The following is an 8,144-nucleotide window of genomic DNA, read 5'->3' on the forward strand; positions in this document are numbered from 1 at the left end:
AAATTGTTTTTTACTAGCAATGTTGATACCCCAACTCAGTTTTCAAAAGAAAGGCCTTAGGTGTCTAACTACAGAAAATGGTATAGGACTACCAGTCCCAAGTGGAGATGCAACCCAAAGGAATGCAACAAAGTGTAAGCAAATGCAATAAGAGTGTAATCACACACATGCTTCTCTCTGCTGTGATTGCTTTGGTTAAGTTAAGCAGGTCTCATCTCAGCATGTGAATTCCACTCTTAGGCTATAAACAGATAACTATCTGAAGCTGGCCTGATTGTCCCAGGGTTTGATTTGGATCAAAACAGGTGTAGCTCAGTTATTTATACCTGGTTCCCTTCTAATTTGCACTGGAGCTCTTTTGCCAGTAGGTGTCAAGGGAGAGCACGTAGCCTCTCCAGCTTGACCCTAGAATGATCCACAATGGGTACAGACAGAAGTTATATTTGTCACTCAATCAGCTCCCTGAAAGTACTCTACAGCTGTGCCATGACACCTGTGCATGGCTGCAGAGTGCTTTTAAAGTGGCCTATCATGCAACAAATTAACCCTCATCAAATAAGGGATCAGATGAAGGCCAGTTTGGATCATCTTAGGGAACTTGTGTTCCCTAGAGTTAATCTGTTCTGTGATCAGAGCTGGGCTGATGCAGCCCAGCCCAGCCACTGGAGCTCTCTGAAGGAAAGAAGGGGGGAGAACAAAGGAAGAGCAAGCTCCAGGCTGGGAGGGGGGCAGGTGGATTGGAGCCTGCCCTCATCTCTCGCCCCCCTCACCCCTTCCCCTCCAGCTCAAGCCAGGCAAACCCCAACCTACAGCTTGCTACCCCTCCCCTTCCCTGCCCCCTGCTACCCCCATTCCTGCAGACAGCACTGGAGCTGGTTGGGGTGGGGCTGGAGGAGAGGCAGCTCCTCCACTACAGGTATGTTCTTGCAGGCAGGATTGATTCCCATCCCACCCCCACCCCAATCCAACGTCTGTGGGGTTGAGGGGGAGGTGGAGGGGGCTGCTCTAACTCATGGTGCTTTATGTAAAGCACCATGAGTTAGAGCAGGGGGAGGCAGGCCTGTCAGTGCCCAATAATACTATAGATGCACATAACTGTGTGCTGGGGAAATACAATAACCTATTGTATCCCACATCTTTTAGAAGGACTTGAAATGGAACACTGGTGTGTATGTATGCATTATCTTGAGACAAAAGACTTTCTCCCAGGGTAAATACAATATCTGTTTACAGCCTGAAGTGCTTTTCTCAGATGCTTAACTCTCCACATACATTGTGCAGGAAGTATACCAACTCTGGGTTCTATTGCAGTGGTGAAGCACATAAAAAGTACATGCTGTAATGTTGAAGGCAGTGACACCTGCATCTTCCTGAGAGATCAATGGGAGTTGGGCCCCGGCCCTAAGGCAGCAGAATCAAAAGCACCAGAATGATCAGTTATTAGACACTAATCTCATATTATGTGGTAAAACCAGGATTCTAGAGTAAAAAAAACCAAACCCATAAATTCGCATCATATTCTTTTTCAATGAAATACATACATTCTATGAATTCAATTCTGTTCCAGTTAAAGTCAGTAACAAAATTCCGACCTATTTCAACTGGGTTGGGATATTACCCCTTGAATCTGACTGATCGGTTTGGCTGAAAGAGATTGGTGCAATCAACATTTTTAAGTTAGATGGTATTCATGTTATAAATACTACGGATGGCACCAAAAGAATCTGTAATCTATCTTAAAACTGCATGGCTTAAGTAATGTGGCTTGTACACTTAGTATAGGACTCTAGTGAAGTTAATAAGCTCTGCTTGAAACAGACCAAACAGTAAAGAATTAAAAAAAATCTGAAGAGTCAAAAAAGGAATATTAAAAAAATCTATATAGTAAATAACATTAGAAATACTTTTTGTGGGAAGGGGATGACAGCTGTAGTCCCTCTGCAGAGGAGGGTATGTGAGCTTGGAAGGGGGGCAGGCTTCCCTAAAATTGATGTGCAGTGGTAGGGTTACCATGCATCCGGGTTTTCCTAGCCATATCTTCTTTTTGGGTCCTCCCATCTCATAGATTCATAGATGTCAGGGTTGGAAGGGACCTCAATAGATCATCGAGTCCAACCCCCTGCATAGGCAGGAAAGAGTTGAAGAAGTTCTTCCTAATGTCTAGTCTAAATCTGCTCTCTGCTAGCTTATGGCCATTATTTCTTGTAACCCCCAGGGGCGCCTTGGTGAGTAAAGCCTCACCAATTCCCTTCTGTGCCCCCATGATGAACTTATAGGCAGCCACAAGGTCGCTTCTCAACCTTCTCTTGCGGAGGCTGAAGAGGTCCAGGTGCCCCAGTCTCTCCTCAGAGGGCTTGGCCTGCAAGCCCTTAACCATACGAGTGGCCCTTCTCTGGACCCTCTCCAGGTTATCCACATTCCTCTTGAAGTGCGGCACCCAAAATTGCACGCAGTATTCCAACTGCGGTCTGACCAGCGCCCAATAGAGGGGAAGTATCACCTCCTTGGATCTGTTCATCATGCATCTGCTGATGCACAATAAAGTGCCATTAGCTTTTCTGATGACTTTGTCACACTGCCGACTCATGTTCATCTTGGAGTCCACTAGGACTCCAAGATCCCTTTCCGCTTCCATGCCACCAAGCAGGTCATTCCCTAGGTGGTAGGTATGCTGGACATTTTTCCTCCCTAGATGCAGCACTTTGCATTTCTCCTTGTTGTTTTCCGCCCATATGTCCAACCTGTCCAGGTCTGCTTGTAATTGTTCCCTGCCCTCCAGCGTGGCCACTTCTCCCCACAGTTTTGTGTCATCCGCAAACTCTGTCCAGGCAGTTTTTTAAAATATCAACAAATGTCCAGGATTTGCTCTGCTCAGCATCAAAATTTTTCCCAGTCCTTCCCGGGTTGCCCTAGCAAGGAGCTGCTTGGGGCTGGGGGAAGCAGGGTGGGAGGTTAACTGGAGACAGGGAGTATCACGTGCATGTGTGCACGCATACGCATGTGGCCAGCACGCAGCTAGGCAGAGTGGTGGGAGCAGCCCCAGCAGCTGCATGCAGCTAAGTCTATGGGTGGGCAGGGGTTGGAGGGCCAGGGCTTGGGGACTGTCCAGGAGGGCTTTGGAGGTAGGGAAGGGGGCAGGGCTCGCCCGGCCCATCCTATCCTGTGAAACCTGAGGCCACAGGGGGCCCCACAGCCAAGGGGGCCCCTATGTCCAGCTGCTCGCCACACTCCCACCCCACCCTGCTGCTGCTGATATCGCTGCCACCGGCTTCTTTGGCCGCTCACCACACACCCCCTTCCCATTGCCAATTACAGCTTCTTCACATCGGGGGGCCCAAAACCATATCTTGCAGGGAACCCCAAAAAATTCTGACCCAGCCCGGGGGCAGAGTTATGTGAGTGTGTATGGGTGAGGGTGGCAGGGTGTATAGAGGGAATGGGTGTGTGAGGGGGGCAGGTGCCTGCCAGTTCTAGGGGAAGCTGTTAAGCTGCTGGGGCTGCGGCAGGGCAGGGGAGGTGCCTGCCCCTCCAGTGGGAGAACTGGGTGGGGAGCCCTTCAGGAGCAGCAGGGAGCTGCATGGCCAGGTTGGTGGCACTGGGGCCAGTGCCTGTGTTCACAGGGGTGGGGCAGCTGGGAGACGCTGCAGGCCTGGGGAGAGTTGTGGACTGCAGGTTGGGAATGAGGGACACCAGCAAGGCTGGGGTGGGGCAGCAGGCTGCCAGTTAGGAGTGAGGAGCAGCAGCAAGGCTGGGGGGGCTGTGGTTTGCGCGTGAGGGGCATTGGGGAGGTGGGGGACTGTAGGCCAGGAGTGCAGTGCACAGGCAGTACCAGGGGGCTACAGGTCAGGAGTGAAGGATATCAGCAGGGACAGGGAGAGGCTGTGGGTTGGGAGTGAGGGGCACCAGTATAATCTGGAGGATGGGGTACTGTGGGTTGGGAGTAAAGGGCAGCAGCAAGGCTGGGGGGGATGTGGCTTGGGAGTGAGGGGCAGGGATGGGCCATGGGGAAATCACTGTCCCCTCCACAATCATATTACCACCCCCTCCCCCCCAACAAGTGTCCTCTTTTTTGAAATTGGAAATATGGTAACCCTACGCAGTGGTGGAAATAAGTGAATGGAGATGAAGTGAAAAAAGGCTTCTTGCAGCTGGATGTGAGAGGCGGTTGGGAAATCTCGTTGGGATTGGTGGGAGGGCATGCTTGTGTGGGGGTTTGGGCAGAAAGGCTGAGGGGAGGATGGAAGTTAGAGCTCTCCAGTTCTCCTATGTTGTTTGGGAAATCCTCTTTGTGGACTTCTTGTATATTGTAAGCAGAGTGGGATATATATCTAAAAAATAAATAAATAATAGCTAACTAAATAAATATTGCACCTGATAATTACAACAAAGCTCACTGGTTTTCATGAAGGACTACAGAATGAAATAATGTGACGTCCACAGATTAAGCTTACATTTACAAAAGGAGCTAGAAGACTTTTCAAAGAGTGACATTCACATCACATTTTTCTTTAAAATTTTATACTGTAGTAGATTTTGAAGTTTCTCTAATGAAAACAGTTTTGAGAAGGAAACTCAAGATTAGACTGCGAGCTGAGATAATAATGGACTTTTCAGATCAGTAGCTGCATCCAAAAATTGAAAAACAGACTTCATTTGTAGTCAACCCAAAATATTTAATTTGATCCAAATATGTTATCTGCTTTTAATTTTGTATTCTGTCCACCTTTTTACTATTTTAAGAAATCATGTGCCAATTTTGAATGGAAATTATAGGTTTGAAATGAAAAGACAAACTGTTTCACTTTAAAGTAAACATTCCCAAAAATGTTAAATTGATGTTTCCAAAAAAAATTCCAGGGGAAAAAAATTCCCATTTTTTTGTCAATTGAAACTGTTCTTCAAGTCCACAAATAGTTTTGGTCTACCAACAACCTCTTTTTTTTTTTTTTTTAGTAAATTTGTGATTCGCAGCAAAAAAATGCCCAGTTTCCCTTACACTAGAAAGTGAATTATTACCTAAAGTCGTGGTCACACTTTTGTTAATTACACTAGTACAATTTGTTACAAAATTTGAAAAAAAAAAAAATCACCTCTGATTTGTATTTCTCCCCATGCTAGTTTTAAAGACATAAAATATGTCTATTTAAGGTTCTGTGCTCATTGTCACAAGTGCATTAGACAAGAGGTGTTCTTTTTAGTCATAGTTTTAATGTTCCTGTTATTTGATTTTCATTACAAAATCTATCAGATCTTCTATGTCTTGTCTTCATTTTTGAATCTCAAAAATCATCTTTTTATTGCCTCTTGTACAATATGTTTTAAAAGTTCTCACACAGTGCGCTATTAAAACTCAGCTAAACTTTATTATTCATTCAGTCTCCTCCATTATTTATCCCTCTTGATTTGGAAGTAGGACTCAGAGCTTACAGCAGCACAGCGCTAAGAGTTTGTTGCTATTCCCTGGAACAGAGCCTTACCACAATTAGCCATTGATCCAGCTGCTAGTATCATGACAAGGGAACTCAAACTCTCTCCTCCTTGAGGCAATCACTCCACAGAGAAACCCTTCAACATCACAAGCTTCCACTGCTACATTGCTTAACTGAATAATCAGGCTCAGAGCTGATTTTTCAAACTGCAATAAGATACACATGATACTTTAATTCATTAGGAAAATGTTTTTCCATCACAGACCTGTTCAGCCTTCTTCTGTGTGGAGGAACGTATTTTTTGCTGGTTCTTGAAAACACAACTTTGCATGTGTTGAGACTCATGTAGCAAGATCTTTCATGAAGAGGTAGAGATAATTCATGATTTTTTTTCTTTTCTAGATGGTTTTACTGTAAGAACAAAATCTCATTCATATCTGAAAGATCCAGTGTGGATAATCAGATTTTATGAATTAGCTAGTATGGAATGGGAAAACAATCAAAGGTGCAGCCTGATAAAATTCACAGTACTCGTTTATTTTGACAGGTGTAGTTCAATTCTAATGATTCATGACAATACTTCAGAATATACTAGAAAATGTACAGTAGTATTAAATAATAAAGGACCACATTAGACACTCTGCTTTTAAAAAGTCAGTAACAATTGGGATTAGATGGCAAGGTTTTTTATGAGAATTTTCAGGTTTGGGTGTGACTCTAGAAGACTGCACTCTGGCAACAGTTATACACTATTGTAGACATAATGGCTAAAGAGTGTACTTCAAGTCAATTCACTCCGTAGCAAACATTTTTTGGTCATGAAAAGATCAAGTGCAGCTACTGATTTCAAACCTGCAGAGAAATTTTGGTTCAAATACAAATTCGTTATTGAATTTGAATATTCAATTTGACTATCTGTTATTGAGTATCTTCCCATTTTCTTTACTTGTACAACAAATAAACTTACCTTTATATTTAATGTACATCTTAATATATCTATGTAGGCAAATCCCTGCATCTATATGTAGCGCCATGGGTTTTAAAAAGGCAAGAGATCAGAGCAAATGGTTAAAAAAGTTTTAAACTTGGTAACTCAAAGGGGACTCTGTACCAATGTAGAGCTCTGCAGATTCTTATTACAAGACTAGGCCCTTATTCAGGTGCATAAATATAAATTTTGGAACCTACCTTTTAAAAACATTTCTTTAAATCTTGGCCATACATTTTGTTCTGAGACCCTTGAATTCAAGTTTTGGAATTTAAGTATGTAACCTTAACCTTTCATGTAACAAAGGTTTTCCATTTAATGTATAATACTTAATTTTTTCCCTGCTACAAAAGTCCTTGGTTGGCTCTAATTATGCTCATGAGAGTGGAGAACTGAAAAAACATATTGTTTGCCTGGGGCCTAGGGTGGGAAGAGAAGGTTTCACAATTCACCCAAATAATGCTGGAGAATCACTCTTTGTAAAGGTTTTAAAGCTTTTCATATTCCAGATTCTGGACTGACATCCACTCATCTTGTCCTATAAAGAAACGTGATCCCTTTTTTAAAGCCTTTTAAAAACATTAATCCCAAAATGACTCCAAACTGATTAAATGAAATCCAAACTGGACATTCCATCAACATGCTTTGCTCTTTCCATCGTACGGTTAGTAGATATGTTTATACTTCAGTTTTAATTTGGGGGGGAGGAGGAAAGGAAGAGTTATCAACCAGAAATGTCCAACTGATGATGTAATACATACATATGTTTGCATTTAGACTATATTAAATAAGAACGTAACATTAGAAGCCCTTAGGAACAGACGGGCAATTTCTTACCTGCCATCTTTGGCTTCTGTAAGTCTCTCTATGCCAGCCCCAAATAGCCGTTCCCTATGTGTTGTTAGGGATGGTTGATTTTGCTGATTTTGTTTTCTTCTGCGGCTTTCCAAATTACCGCCAGCAAAAGCCCAGAGCTGGCACCCTCGAAAGTCAATGCAGCTCTGCCAGGCTCTGATCCAGTAGTGGATCAGAGCCTGATCCGGCAGGATCATACAGACAGGAAGTGGGGGAAAGACACCACCAGCCCTTTGCTGTCCTGGGGCAAGGCCTTGCACTGGCTGCTTGGGCTGAAGTAGTGTGCAGGGGGTACAGCTGACCCGGTCACCTGTGCTCAGGGTTGAATTACACTTTGACTCTTGTGGGGGTCTGCAAAAAAAAAACTTAAACCAGTTCAGGACAGACACCTTGGAGGGATCATTTGCTCTCAGCAGTATTCCTGCCCAAAACCGGCAGGGTGGACTCGATGATCTTTTGAGGTCCCTTGCAGGCCTTCATTTCTATGATCGATTAACAAGTTCACCAAAGTGTAGGAACAATCCCATCGGAGGTTATGATTTTCAAATCTTACAGGGAAGCTCTCATCTCCTAGGCTGGGGCTCAGGCCCAATCTCCCCCTTAACTTGCACTCTGCCTGTGCTCCCATGGGAAGCACAACCTACCCCAAGGCACTGCTTTCCACACTGCTGAAGGGCTCAAGGGTAAAGCCGAGGGGCGGGGCTTTCAAGCACGTGGTCCAGCTCAACAGCCCTAGAGCCTCGCACCACACACAGCACAATGCTGGGAGGGGGCACTATAGGGCAGGGCCAGGCAGGGGGCGGGGCCTGTTTGAGGGTGACGTGAACAACTGGGTAAGGACCTACCGTTAAGGGGGAGGAGGGGCCTGTCGT

The sequence above is a fragment of the Alligator sinensis genome, unplaced genomic scaffold (genome assembly GCF_000455745.1).
Source record: "Alligator sinensis unplaced genomic scaffold, ASM45574v1 scaffold939_1, whole genome shotgun sequence".
Taxonomy (NCBI): Eukaryota; Metazoa; Chordata; order Crocodylia; family Alligatoridae; genus Alligator; species Alligator sinensis.